This window comes from Panthera tigris, chromosome B2 (assembly GCF_018350195.1).
Source record: "Panthera tigris isolate Pti1 chromosome B2, P.tigris_Pti1_mat1.1, whole genome shotgun sequence".
Taxonomy (NCBI): domain Eukaryota; kingdom Metazoa; phylum Chordata; class Mammalia; order Carnivora; family Felidae; genus Panthera; species Panthera tigris.
Genome location: NC_056664.1, coordinates 141,504,701 through 141,519,147, shown reverse-complemented (window position 1 = coordinate 141,519,147; position 14,447 = coordinate 141,504,701). Strand labels below are relative to the sequence as shown.

The following is a 14,447-nucleotide window of genomic DNA, read 5'->3' as shown; positions in this document are numbered from 1 at the left end:
GATCAAGACCTGAGCTAAGATCAAGAGTCTGACGCTTAACCAACTAGAGCCACCCAGGCGCCCCTAAATGACAAAAAACAAATTTGAAGAGGCAGAGCAAGCATCATAACCACATTCAGAAATGGCAGGTATGCTGGAATTACCAGACCAGAAAGTTAAAACAACAATGATTAATATGCTAAGTGCTCTAATGGATAAAGTAGACAGCATATAAGAACAGATGAGCAATATAAGCGGAGACACAGAAATTCTAAAAAAGAACAAAAAAGAAATGTTACAGACCAAAAACAGTGTAACAGAAATGAAGAATGTCTTTGATGGGCTTATTAGTAGACTGGACACAGCAGAAGAAAGAATCTCATTGCTTGAGTCTCTATCTCTCCTTTTTTTTTTTTTTTTTTTTTTTTTTAATAGAGAGAGAGTGTGAGCAGGGGAGAGGAGCAGAGGGAGAGAGAGAGAATCTTAAGTAGGCTCCATGCTCAGCACGGAGCTCAATGTGGAGCTCAATCCCACAACCCTGGGATCATGACCTGAACCGATATCCACAGTTTTACACTTGGGGCACCAGGGTGGTTCAGCTGGTTAAGCGTCCAACTTTGGCTCAAGTCATGATCTCATGGTTCTTGGGTTTGAGCCCCGTGTCAGGCTCTGTGCTGACAGCTCAGAGCCTGGAGCCTGCTTCAGATTCTATGTCTCTCTCTCTCTCTCTGTTACTCCCCTGCTCACACTCTCTCTCTCTCAAAAATAAATAGAAGATTAAATATTAAAAAAAAAAAAAAAGAGTTGTACACTCAACCAAATGAGCCAACCAGGCACCCCTGCTTGAGGATATCTCAACATAAATCACCAAAACTGAAAAGCAAAGAGAAAAAAGACTGAAAAAACAGCAACATATCCAATAACAGTGGGGCAGCTACAAAAGGTATAACATACAGGTAACAGGAACAGAAGGAACACCTGAAACTATAAAGCCTGCATTATATGCTAAATTAATGTCAGACACCAAAGCACAGATTCAGGAAGCTCAGAGAACACCAAGCAGGGAAAATGCCCTAAGCCATACCTAGGTATCACTTTCAAACTACATAAAATCAAACATAAAGGAAAAAAATCCTAACAGAAACCAGAGGGAAAAAACTCCTCACCTATAGAGAAACAGAGATAAAAATTATGCCCAACTCCTCCTCAGAAACCATGCAAGCAAGAAGAGAATGAAATGAAATGTTAAAGTGCTAAGAAAAACCCACCAACCTAGAATTCTGTACCCTGTAAACTTACCCTCCAAAAGTGAAAGACAAAGACTTTCTCAAACGAAATTGAGGAAATCAGTCACCAGTAGGCATACCCTAGAAGAAACGTTAAAAGAAGTTCTTCAGAGAAAAGGAAAATGATATAAGTCAAAACTTCAGACCGATATAAAGAAAGAGAATCAAAGAAGTAAAGGTCTCATTTTTAATTATCTAACAGATAAATGTGTTCATAATAATACCAAAAATATATTCAATTACGAGTGTGTGAATATATATACATATATACATGCTTATGTATGCTTATTTATAAGTGAAATGAATGACAGCAGTGCCACAAGGAACAGAAGGGAGGAATTAGGATATTCTGTTATTACAAAGTATTAAAACTACCCATGAAGTAGTATAAATGTTATCTGAAAGTGAACTTGGGATTAGTTATAAATATACATAGCAAACTCTAGGGCAACCTACTAAAATAAAAAATAAGTATAAAAGATATGCTAAAAGGAAAGAAAAAAAGAAATCATATAAAATGTTCAATTAAACCACAAAAGGCAGAAAAAGAGAAGACCAAAAAAAACAGGATCAAAGGACAAGAGCAACAAACAGAAAACAGTAAGAAATATGGTGGATATTAATCCAACTATATCAAAAATCACTGTGAGTCAGTGTTCTACATGCACCAATTAAAAGACACAGACTGTCAGAGTGGATCAAACAAGACCCAACTATATGTTGTCTACAAGAAACCCATTTTAAATATATTAGACACTTACAGATTAAAAGTAAATGGATAGGGCGCCTGGGTGGCTCAGTTGTTAACCATCTGACTTTGGCTCAGGTCATGATCTCACAGTTCATGAGTTCGAGTCCCATACTGGGTGAGCTCGAGCCCCGCTTCAGGTGAGCCCTTCTTCTCTCCCTCTCTCTCTCTCTCCTGCCCTTCATGGGATTCTCTCTCTCTCTCTCTCCTCTCTCTCTCTGCCCCTCACCTGCACCCTCTCTTTCTCTAAACAATGAATGAATGAATGAATGAATGAATGAATGAATGAATGTAAATGGATACAGGGACACCTGAGTGGCTCAAGTGCCTGACTCCTGATTTTGGCTCAGGTCATGATTTCACAGTTTGTGAGACTGAGCCACTCTGTCAGTGTGGAGCCTACTTGGGATTCTTTCTCCTCTCTCTCTGTCCCCCCTCCTCCTCAGGCATGCATTCTTTCTCTCTCTCTGAAACCAAATAAACTTAAAAAAAGAAAAAAAGTAAATGATTAGAGAAAGATATACCATGCCAATACTAATAAAAAGTGGGGAGTACCTATATTAATATCAAACAGAGCAAACTTCAAAACAATCAAAGGTATCAGGACATTAAATAAGGGCATTATGTAATTATAGACTCAATTCCCCCAAAAAGACATAATAATCCTTAATATGTATGTATCTAACCACAGAGCATCAAATTACATAAAGCAAAAATGAAACACTGCAAGGAGAAACAGATTAAGCCACTATTATATCAGAGACTTCAACAACCCTCTATCAGGAATGGACAGATCTGGGACACCTGGGTGGCTCAGTCAGTTAAGCATCTGACATTGGCTCAGGTCATGATCTCACAGTCCGTGAGTTCGAGCCCCGTGTCAGGCTCTGTGCTGACAGCTCAGAGCCTGGAGCCTGCTTCCAATTCTGTGTCTCCTTCTGTCTCTGCCCCTCACCCACTTGCACTCTGTCTCTCAAAAATAAGTAAAAGTTAAAAAAAATTTTTTTTAAATAAAAAAGAAATGGACAGATCCAGTAGGCAGAAAATAAGTAAGGATACAGTTGGTATTCAACACCATCATCAATCAACTAGATACAATGAACATCTATAGATTATTTCATCCAACAACACCAGAATACACATTTTTCTCAAGTTCACATGGAACACTCACTGAAATACACCACATTCAGAGCCATGGAACACACCACAACAAATTTAAAAGAAGAGAAATCATACAATTTCTGCTTTACAATTAAATTAAACTAAATATCAGTAACAGAAAGAGAGCTGGAAAATTCCCAAATACTTGAAGATTGAACAATACATTTCTAGTGACACATGGGTCATAGAAGAAATCTCAAGAGAAACTGAAAACATTTTGAACTAAATGAAAATGAAAATACAACTTAAAATTTGTGAAATGCAGTGAAAACAATGCTTAGAGGGAAATTTACAATTTTAAATGCATATATTAGTAAATGATGAAAGATCTAAAATCAACCATCTAAGCTTCTACCTTAGGAAACTAGAAAAAGACAAAGAAATTAAATCTACAGTAAGCAGAAGAAAAGAAATAATAAGAATTAGAGCACAAATCAATGAAACCAAAAATAGTTAACAATAGAGAGAAATCAACAAAACCACAAACTGGTTTTTGAAAAGATCAATAAAATTGAATGCCTCTAACCAGGCTAATAAAAAAAGGAAAAGGACACAAATTACTAAAATTAGAAATATACGAGGGGACATCACTACAGATCCCATGGACAGACATTAAAAAGGGTAATCAAGGAATACTATTTGATAATCTAGATGAAATAAACCAATTCCTAGAATGACATAACCTGTGAAAATGTACACAGGAAGAACGAACAATCTGACTAGTCCTATACCTATTAAAGAAATGGAATCAATAATTAAGAACACTGCAAAACAGAAAGCACTAGCCCAGGTGGATTCACTGGTGAGTTCTACCAAACATTTGAATAATAAATTATACCAATTCTCTATAATCTAGGGGCACCTGGGTGGCTCAGTCAGTTAAGTGTTCGACTTTGTCTCAGGCCATGATCTCGCAGTTCATGAGTTTGAGCCCCGTGTCGGGCTCTGTGCTGACAACTAAGAGCCTGGAACCTGCTTCGGACTCTGTGTCTCCCTCACTCTCTGCCACTCCCCCTGCTTGCACTCTGTCTCTCTCTTTCTCAAAAATAAATATTTCTTTAAAAATATTTTAAAGAAATTAGACCAATTCTCTATAATCTCTTTCATCAAAAGATAAAAGCAAAGAGAATACTTCCTAACTCATTCCATGAGGCCAGAATTATCCTAATACCAAAACCAGACAAAGACATTACAAAAAAATAAAACTAGAGACCAGTATCTCTCATGGAATAGATATAAAAATCCTCAAGAAATATTAGTAAACCGAATCAAATAATATGTAGAGAATTAAATACAGCTGTGAAATTTATCCTAAGTACACAAAGCTGGTACAGCATTCAAAAACCAACTATTGTAATCAACCACATCAACAGGCTAAATAAAAATTACATGGTCATATCAATAAATGTAAAAAAAATCATTTGACAAAATCCAACACCCATTCATGATAAAAACTGTCAGTAAACTAGGAATAGAGGGGAACTTCCTCAACTTGATAAAGAATATCTACAAAAGACATTCAGCTACTTAATGGTGAGAAGCTCAAAGCTTTCCCAATAAGGTGAAGAACAAAGCAAGGATTTCCTCTCTCACCACTGCTTTTCAACATTGTACGGGAAGTCCCAGCTAATGCAATAAGACAAGAAAAGGAAATAAACAGTATACAGATTGGGAAGGAAGAAATAAAATACCTGAAATGCTTAAAGGAATGAAAAAGCAAGCAATAAGATAAGATCTAAAATGACCAGAGAAAACCAAATAAAACTTTCAGCAAGGGAAAACTAATCACTAAAACTGAATACAATTTATGAGTGCAATATCAGCCAAAAGAAAGAATTAATGAACTAGATCTAATAGCTCAAGAATTCTGTGAAATCTTTTGTAGCAGGAAATATAAAGGAGAAATTAAGAGAAACAGAGGATAGATGGAAGAGGACCAATCTAACTGGAATTCCAAAAAGACAGAAAAGAGAAAATGGAAAAGATCTAAAGACATAATGACAGAATCTGCCAGAACTGATAAAAGGTCCACAGATACAAGAAGCACAATATACACCAATCAGGATAAATAAAAAAGAAATCCACATCTGCACACATTTTAGTAAAACACAGAGAGAGGAGTTGAAAAGCAGCCAAAAATAAGACCGGTACTTCCAAAAGAATGACAATCAGACTGACAGCAGACATCCCATAGCAACAACGGCATCAGAAATCAATGAACTAAATCTTCAAAGTACTGGGAGAAAAATACAGAATTAGATGCCAGACATATAACAAAGAATTACATACCTGGAAGAACTGTCTTTTAAGAATTAATATTGAGAGAATTGCTGATTGTCAAATAAATGTATAAAACTGCAAAAAAAAAATTACTGTTGAATAATAGGACATTTTAAAAAGAACAAAAGCTAAATTTTAAAACAACTGACCTCACAAAATAACTTCCAAAGGATATTGTTCAGGTAAAAGGAAAATGACCCAGAAGGAAGGTCTCAGAAGAAGAAACAATGAAAACAAAAAGTTAAACATACAGGTAAAATTAAACTGTCTTTTCAAAAAAAAACAACAATAATAGCAAACACTTATACAGTACTTGTTAACTGCTAGGTATAATTCTTTTTTTCTTTTTTGAGAGAGAGAGAGGGGGAGGGAGAGGGAGAGGGAGAGGGAGAGGGAGAGGGAGAGGGAGAGGGAGAGGGAGAGGGAGAGGGAGAGGGAGAGGGAGAGGGAGAGGGAGAGGGAGAGGGAGAGAGACAGAGACAGAGACAGAGACAGAGAGACAGACAGCATACACTCAAGCAGTGGAGAAGGGCAGAGGAAGGGAGGGAGACAGAGAAAATCTTAAGCAGGCTCCACACCCAGCGCCAAGCCTGATGCGGGGCTCGATCCCACAACACTAGGTTCATGACCTGAGCCAAAATCAAGTCAGACGTTCAACCAACTGAGCCAACCAGGTGACCTTGCTAGGTATAGTTCTAAATGCTTTACAGGCACTATATTTCTCATTTAAAAGCCCCAGCCTCATATAGGGGTGCCTGGGTAGCCCAGTTAAGCGTCCCATTTCAGCTCAGGTCATTATCTCCCAGTTCATGGCTTTAAGCCCTTTGTCAGGCTTTGTGCTGACAGCTCAGAGCCTGGAGCCTTTTTCAGATTCTGTGTCTCCTTCTCTCTGCCCCTCTCCTGCTCATGCTCTGTCTCTCTCAAAAATAAAAACATTAAAAAACATTTTCTTTTTAAATCCTAGCCTTATGACAAAGTCCTTTTATTGTCTACACTTATACGTGAGGAAACCGAGACACAGGAAAGGGAAGTGTTTTGCCCAGCATTACTTATCTGGTAGGCCCAGAGCTGGGAATCAAACCAGGCTACCAGCATCCACCCCATGTGTTTAACCACTAACCTGTGTCTATTTAGAGGAGGAAATAGAAAATTTTTTTAAAAAAAGATATTTTTATCAGAAGGAGGATGATCAGAGCTAAAGTATTCTAAGGCCCTTATTACTGTCCAGGAGAGTGGTTAAAATGCTGATTAACTTCAAACTTGATTAGTTTAGGTAAGCATGGTGAAATTTAAAGGGCAATCACTAAAAGACCAGAAATGAAGGTGGTGGGGGGAAGACACTACACCTCAAATCAGTACCCTGAAAAGAGGAAAAATAAACAAAAGGGAGAATAAAATAAAACAGAGATGGTAGAAATGCAAATATATCAGTAATCACAATATTATCAATGATTTAAAAATCTGACAGGTAAAGTGTATCAGATTACACAAAGAAAAAAATTTTAGTAAACCCCCAATGCAGTTAAAAATCCACATATAACTTTTGACTCCCCCAAAAACTTAACTATTAATAGCCTGTTAAGCAGAAGCCTTACCAGTAACATAAACAATTAACACACAGTTTGTATGTTATATATATATCATATACTGTATTCTTACAATAAAGTAAGCTAGAGCAGGCACTGGGGTAGCTCAGGAGGTTAAGTGTCTGATTCTTGAGTTTGGCTCAGGTCATGATTTCATGGTTTGTGGGTTCAAGCCCTGCAATGGGCTCTTCATTGACAGCCCAGAGCTTGCTTGGGATTCTCTCTCTCCCTCTCTTTCTGCCCCTCCCCTGCTCATGCTCTCTCTTTCAAAATAAATAAACATTTTTTTAAGTAAACTAGAGAAAAGAAAATGCTATTAAGAAAACTGTAAGAGAAAATACATTTACAGTGCTGCACTGTACTTATTGAAAAAAAATCTACATATAAGTGGATCCATGCACTTCAAAACAGTGTTGTTCAAGGGTCAACTGTACGTACATGCTCTCACAAAGACACCTAAAACCTAAGATCATGTTAAGAATGAAAACAAAAGGATTTTAAAAAGAATATACACCATGTTATACAAAAGCCAAAAGAAAACTGAGGTAGCTATATTAATACTGAAAAATATACATACATTTTAAGGCAAAAGTAGTTAATAGAGAATAAAGAAGTGAGCCAGTGACGTAGTGATAAACAGTCCTACTCACCTGAAATATACCACAACTCTAACCTAATAAATACCTAATGAAATAACTTTGAAATACACAAAACAAAAACTGATGGGGAGAAATGAGTAATCCACCATCAAAGTAGGGGATTTCATCCACTCTCTGGATGAAAAAAAAAGTAAACATTTAGAAGATGTGAACATCACAATGAACAAACTTGGTCAAAATGAGCAAATATAGAATCTTGTATCCAATTCAGAGGATGCACATTCTTTTCAAGCGTACAAAAATGTTAACAAAAATTTACCATGTAAAGTCAGTCTCAACATATTTCAAAGAATTAGTGTCATAGAGACTTATTATATGACTTAAAATTAAGTTAAAAGCAATTACAAAAATCTAAATTATAAAACTATATTTTGGAAATTTTTAAACAAACTTAAACACATTTCTAAGTAACTTATGAAACCTGGGGTGCCTGGGTAGGTCAGTCGGTTAAGCGTCCAACTTTGGCTCAGGTCATGATCTCACAGCTTGTGGGTTCAAGCCCTGCGTTGGGCTCTGTGCTGACAGCTCAGAGCCTGGAGCCTGCTTCAGATTCTCTGTCTCCCTCTCTCTCTGCCTCTCCCCTGCTTGTGCTCTGTCTCTCTCTCTCTCTCTCTCTCAAAAATAAACATTTAAAAAATTAAATAATTTATGAAACAGAGAAAAAATTGTAATGAAAAGTTTAAAATACTGAATATTAATTAAAATACTATACACCAAAACATGCCTGCTGTAGAAAAAGCATACTTTGTCAGGGTAGCTTGGGTAGCTCAGTCAGTTAAGCATCTGACTCTTGATTTCAACCCAGGTCAGGATCTCATGGTTCAGGAGATCGAGCCTCACATTGGGCTCTGTGCTGAGACAAGTGTGGAGCCTGCCTGGGATTCTCTCCCTCTCCTCTGTCCCTGCCCCTGCCCCGCTCACGCGCACACTCTTCCTCTAAATAAATAAACAAACAAACAAAAAGAAAAGGATACTTTGTGGGTAATTTATTTCTTTAAATGCTTATAATAGAAAAAAAAAGAAATGTCGTAAATTAAGGAGCTAAATGTTCGATTAAAAACTACAGCATAAACCAAAAGACGGTAAAGAGATGATAAAGATAAAAACAGAAACTCATAAAATAGAAAAAGTAACATTAGAGAGGCTAAACCAAGCCAAATGTTGACTCTTCAAAGAAAAATAATCAAAGACACAAACCTTTGACAAGATAAATGAAGAGAAGAATACTGGAATTGGAAAAGGGGTATAACTGTAGATATAGTGAAGATTAAGGAGATCAAAGGATACCATGAATAATTTAACACTAAAAAAAAATTGATAACATATGAAACAAATTCCTAGGCAACATAATTTAACAAAACTAACTCAAGAAGACAGATAAAGTCTAAACTGTGCCATAACCATGAAAGAAGATGACTCAGTAGTTTAAAATCAGCCCACAAATGGGGCGCCTGGGTGGCGCAGTCGGTTAAGCGTCCGACTTCAGCCAGGTCACGATCTCGCGGTCTGTGAGTTCGAGCCCCGCGTCAGGCTCTGGCCTGATGGCTCGGAGCCTGGAGCCTGTTTCCAATTCTGTGTGTCTCCCTCTCTCTCTGCCCCTCCCCCGTTCATGCTCTGTCTCTCTCTGTCCCAAAAATAAATAAAAAACGTTGAAAAAAAAATTTAGAAAAAAAAAAAAATCAGCCCACAAAGAAAACACCAGGACCAGGTATTTTACAGATAAGTTCTACCAACTTTCAAGGAACAGACCACAGCAGTATTACAGAAACTCCGTAAAACACCCACAGCTAATTCTATGAGGGTACTATTGACACCAAACCAAATATGGAGACTGCAAGAATGCAAAGTTAAAGGCAGTATCACTCATGAGTAAGATACAAAAATCCTAAACAGAGTATTAATAAATCGAATAGCATATAAAGAAAATCGTGACCAAACAGGGTTCATCGCAGGAGTAACATTCATCGCAGTCACTTGACCTCATTCACTGCCTAAGGACACCTTCCTGAGCCTGTCATTTAGGGCTCTTCACAGAGTGACCCCACATGTATCTGTTGAGCCTGTCTTCTACCTCTGACCTCTAAAAATCATATTCCTTTCAAAGTACACCTTCTATTTGTACACCAAGCCCCAAGCGTATCCCTGTTGATTACAAAGCCCATCCCAAGTCCCAACTGTAGCCACCTCTCCTGATGCATCTTCAAAACTACCCACTCCATACATCCTTGCCAGCCTCTCCCTACTGAGTGCGGACTTCTCTTCTTTAATCTTCACAGTGTACTTTTCCGTTTTTCTTAAGTTGTTCACTCAGTTCTCCACCACACAGTAGGTATCTGAGCCCCTATATTCCCCACTGGCACAGGCATTACTTAAGGGTAAGGACTTTTAGATGCCTATTTGTCAAGATGCCTTTTACAGTGCATATATTAAGTATTCAACAAATGTATGTTTAATTGAATAAAAGTGTTTTTATTTGTATGTGGTGTTAAAAATGTTTTCCCCAGGAACAAATGATCCTATATAGCAATAAAAATGCTTTCCGAATGATGTTATAAATCGTGTTTTTTTTTATAGGCCAGTAAACTACAGGAAGTCTTTCCACTGCCACAGGCAAAGATAAACAGACTCAAACACGCAAACCTGTAGTCACACAAATGCTACACAGAATTTAATACACTTCATTCACCCTGTAGTTTGAATCCAAATTTGTCTGGATCCCAAACCTGTATACCTCCAGCCTGCCTTCCTGGTCTATCTTTCCTATTATACAATGAACCTCCTGAGAGAAGGAAATAGGCCTTCTCACTGAATCTCCAGACCTAAACAAGAACTCAATATTTGTTAATGGAATGGAGATTAAATGTAGGAAGAAGCCCAATGTGCAAACCCTTCCAAGAGCAGCACTCTGGGGTGGGAGGGAGGGCAGGGTGGGAGGGAGGGCAGGGTGGGTGATGGGTATTGAGGAGGGCACCTTTTGGGATGAGCACTGGGTGTTGTATGGAAACCAATTTGACAGTAAATTTCATATATTAAAAAATAAAAAAAATAAATAAAAAAAAAAAGATAAAAAAAAAAAAAAAAAAAAAAAAGAGCAGCACTCTGTGTCCTCACAAAAGAATAAAGTGAAGGCCCCAACTGGTAAATCACAGGTTCTATTATATTCACTATCCTCTGATTAAAGAGCACTGCTTATTTTGGAAATCTTTCCATTAAAAAAGCTGAAAATTTGGGGGCTCTTGGTCATCTAAAACACTGTATATAGCCTTGAATGACTGTAAATGCATAAAATATAATTATATACTAAATAAAACTTGTCTTAAAATACTAATACCATTATAATATAAACTTCAAAGCAGCTAAAAATATCCCTAACCTCCTACCAATGTCCCTTTAGTAGCATTCAGGTGATATCATCGCACTGAAGTTTACTAGGAATTCCAGTAATACAGGATCTTTTCACAGATGCATATCAATGCAGGGCATTCAAAGCAGTTATGGTCCAGCACATTATCAAGAATAAGCAAGTTTAGATGTAGTGGAGAAATCAGCCTCTTGGTCACAGCTATAGAAGAAACGCAAAATATAAAGTTTCCTTTGTAAAAAAGAAGAAACAAAAATAACTGCCAGAGAAAAAATAAAGGATGTGGCAAAACAATTGTACATTAGTTCCACTACCACATTCCATATTCCTGGAAACTATTATATCTGTACAAACCAGGTACCAATGATTACAGTAAATCTGAATTTTATTATGTCTTTTGGATTTTTACTTTAAACTTACTAATAGGCTTAATGCAATACTAACATAAATGTCAGTAAATTTTTAAACTTACAACTTGAAGTTCTTTCCAAAGAAACTGAATTGGATTATAATAGATAATAGCAATTTGTTATTTTTCTTAATTTTTTACAGCCAAATATTTTCATGAATACCTATTTATTGTTCAACTAAAATGAAAACAAAGCACCAATTTACATCATGATGAGTAAATCTGTTCTCACATCTGCTGCCATCTTTTTTTGCTTTCAAAAAAACAATCCCCTGGCACTTTCATGTTTTTCATATAGAAAGAGCTCAAATGGGTAGCTGAAATGCAGCCAGTAACTGCACAGAGAACAGAGAGTCCTGGCTCTGGCCCAGCCTCAGATGGGTTCTATGGGAGGGAGAACCTCCAAGTGATTCCTTCCTGGTTCAAATGGTAAGCAGAAGTGCCTGACCCTTGGCCCACAGATGGACAGGGCGGACACACCAAGCACGCCGGACTGTTCTTCAAGGCCTTGCACCAAGGCAGAAGGCAGGGGACCAGAGCTAACTGATGACCCAGTACCCATACAAATGTACACATTTCCAGTTGCAAACATGTGCTTGGGGCTACAGAAGTGGTTGTGGGGGTATTAATAATTGCCAGCACATAGACAGAGCGCCAGCTTGGTGAGTAGAACCTGTAAACATGCTTGGCACTGAATGAATGAGCAGCCATGGACTGTAAAGAAAAAAAGCAGAAAACCAGGTGAGAATCATCTCAGCAATCAGGGACAGAAGCAGCGGAATACAGATGTCTGCCTCATAAACAGCCAGCAAAAGCATTTCTTTTTTACTTTGCCAAAACTCTCACATAAGGACCATAATGACTTTTCTGGGCAGAAATATTTTTATTTCCTCATAACAATGGCATTATGTGCTTAATCAGGCCACAATAAATGAATACTATAAAACACCTACCAAGTGACCAACAAAAGACTAGATAATGTAAAGTTAATATAAAAACACAAAATCTGGTACCCGAACTTCTTCAACAGTTCACAATCTAGCTATGGAAGCAAAGCTCGTACATGAAATGATCACAGAACAATTAACAGTGAAAATGTGAGACTTTGTATGGGCTTGGACAATCAAAGATCTTATGGAGTCAAATCATCAGCAGAAAAAAGCACCAGAGCTGAAAATCAGAAAGACTGAGTCTCTGTACCACCTGTGACTGTCAGGATGATGGAGAAGGAAGAACAGGCCCATTTGTGGTAGATGACATGCTAGTCAAACCATTATCATCACAGCTCCCCTGTGGGATAGGTATTATCCCCATTCTACAGACAAGGAAACTGAGGTTTATGTCTTGGGCAAATTACTTGACCACTGTGATCTCAGTTTTTCCATTTGTAAAATAAAGGAACTAACATAAATCAATGGTTTGACCCAGAGCCTTCAAGTGGGCAGGGCCCTGGGCCAAATGTATCAAATTCTCCAGTCAAGAGCCGGATTCCCATTCCCCATGGGAAATATTTTGCTGTCATAACATCAGCACTGAGAATAGTACCTGGTATATAATGAGTGATGGGTAAAAATTTGAGGAATGAATGGATGGAACAAATGGCACATCGCAGCCAACTTTAAGGTGACTCTCATTCATGGTGGCTCATTTCCTTATATGTTTAGTAATGTTTTGTTGTTTGCTCATATTCCAGAGCTCTGAATCAATGGTTTGAAGGTGTCATTCTTCCAGAGGCGATTCATGTTTACTTCTACCAAGCCCTTGGGTATTTCCAACCCAGAAGCATTGAGAGGAGTTTCTCAGCCTGGGGTTTTCCAGACCACATAGGTAACACAAATTCAAATCCTAAACCTAATATATTCAAAAAAGACTTTTTTTTTTTTCAAGAAGAAGCCTCCTCCTTTTGCTAATGGGTGTTCTCTCCCCACCCCCAGCCCAGCCCTTCAAAGAGGTTCCAATGAAACTCCATATCCCTGAACTCTAGGTGCTTGGTATCAGCAGAGCTCCCCTGGGTGTCCCTTCCTACTCTTCCTTTTTCTCTCAGTAATGCTCACTCCTCCTCATCTTCTTCCCCACTTGTGAGTTTCTCACTGTCTTGTAATAAAGATTATAAAAGAGTGGTTTTTTTTTTTAATGTTTATTTATTTTTGAGAGAGAGACAGCTCAAGCCAGAGAGGGGCAGATAGAGAAGGGAAGCCACAGAATCCGAAACAGGCTCCAGGCTCTGAGCTGTCAGCACACAGCCCTACGCAGGACTCAAACTCACAAACCGTTAAGATCATGACCTGAGCCGAAGTTGGACGCTTGACTAACTGAGCTGCCCAGGCACCCCAAGAGTGTTTATTTTTTAAAGTTTATTTACTTATCTTGAGAGAGGGGGTCATGAGCAGGGGAGCGGCAGAGAGAGCGGAATAGAGTGAATCCCAAGCAACCTCAGCACTGTGAGCACACAGCTCAATGCAGGACTCAATCCCACGAACTGTGAGATCATGACCAAGTCAAAATCAAGAGTCGGACCCTTAACTGACAGAGCCACCCAGGTGCCCCAAAAGGGTGATTATTTTATCTTCTCCAATATTTCTACTGGAAGTGTTTACAGCCAGAAAATCTTCCAGAATATCCAGTCAGCCTTATTTCCAGGAGGGGGGGGGGGGGGGGGCATAGTGTATCACCTACATATTCAGATGCACGTTTAGAAATCATCATTGGGGTGCCTGGGTGGCTCAGCGGGTTGAGTGTCCGGCTTCGGCTCAGGTCATGATCTTGCGGTCTGTGAGTTCAAGACCCACATCGGGCTCTGTGCTAACAGCTCGGAGCCCGGAGCCTGCTTCCGATTCTGTGTCTCCCTCTCTCTCTGCCCCTCCCCCACTCATGCTCTGTCTCTCTCTGTCTCAGAAATAAATAAACATTGGAAAAAAAATTTTTTTTTAAAGAAATCATCCCCAAAGTGAGCAAGAGCTGAAACCAGGTAAGCAGTC

The 14,447-nt window shown here is 38.4% G+C and overlaps 1 protein-coding gene across 9 annotated transcripts in view; it reads right to left on the bottom strand.

Annotated features, from left to right (window-relative positions):
• The window catches only part of TULP4 (TUB like protein 4), a 242,377-nt gene that overhangs the window by 188,205 nt on the left and 39,725 nt on the right, over positions 1 to 14,447 (bottom strand). The window contains exon 1 of one of the 9 annotated variants that reach the window (XM_042987426.1): positions 1,279 to 1,346. The exons of the other annotated variants lie outside the window; for them this stretch is intronic. The gene's annotated coding sequence lies outside the window, so the exon portion shown is untranslated. Of the gene's footprint in view, positions 1 to 1,278; positions 1,347 to 14,447 lie in introns of those variants that run through there. 9 annotated transcript variants of the gene reach the window in all.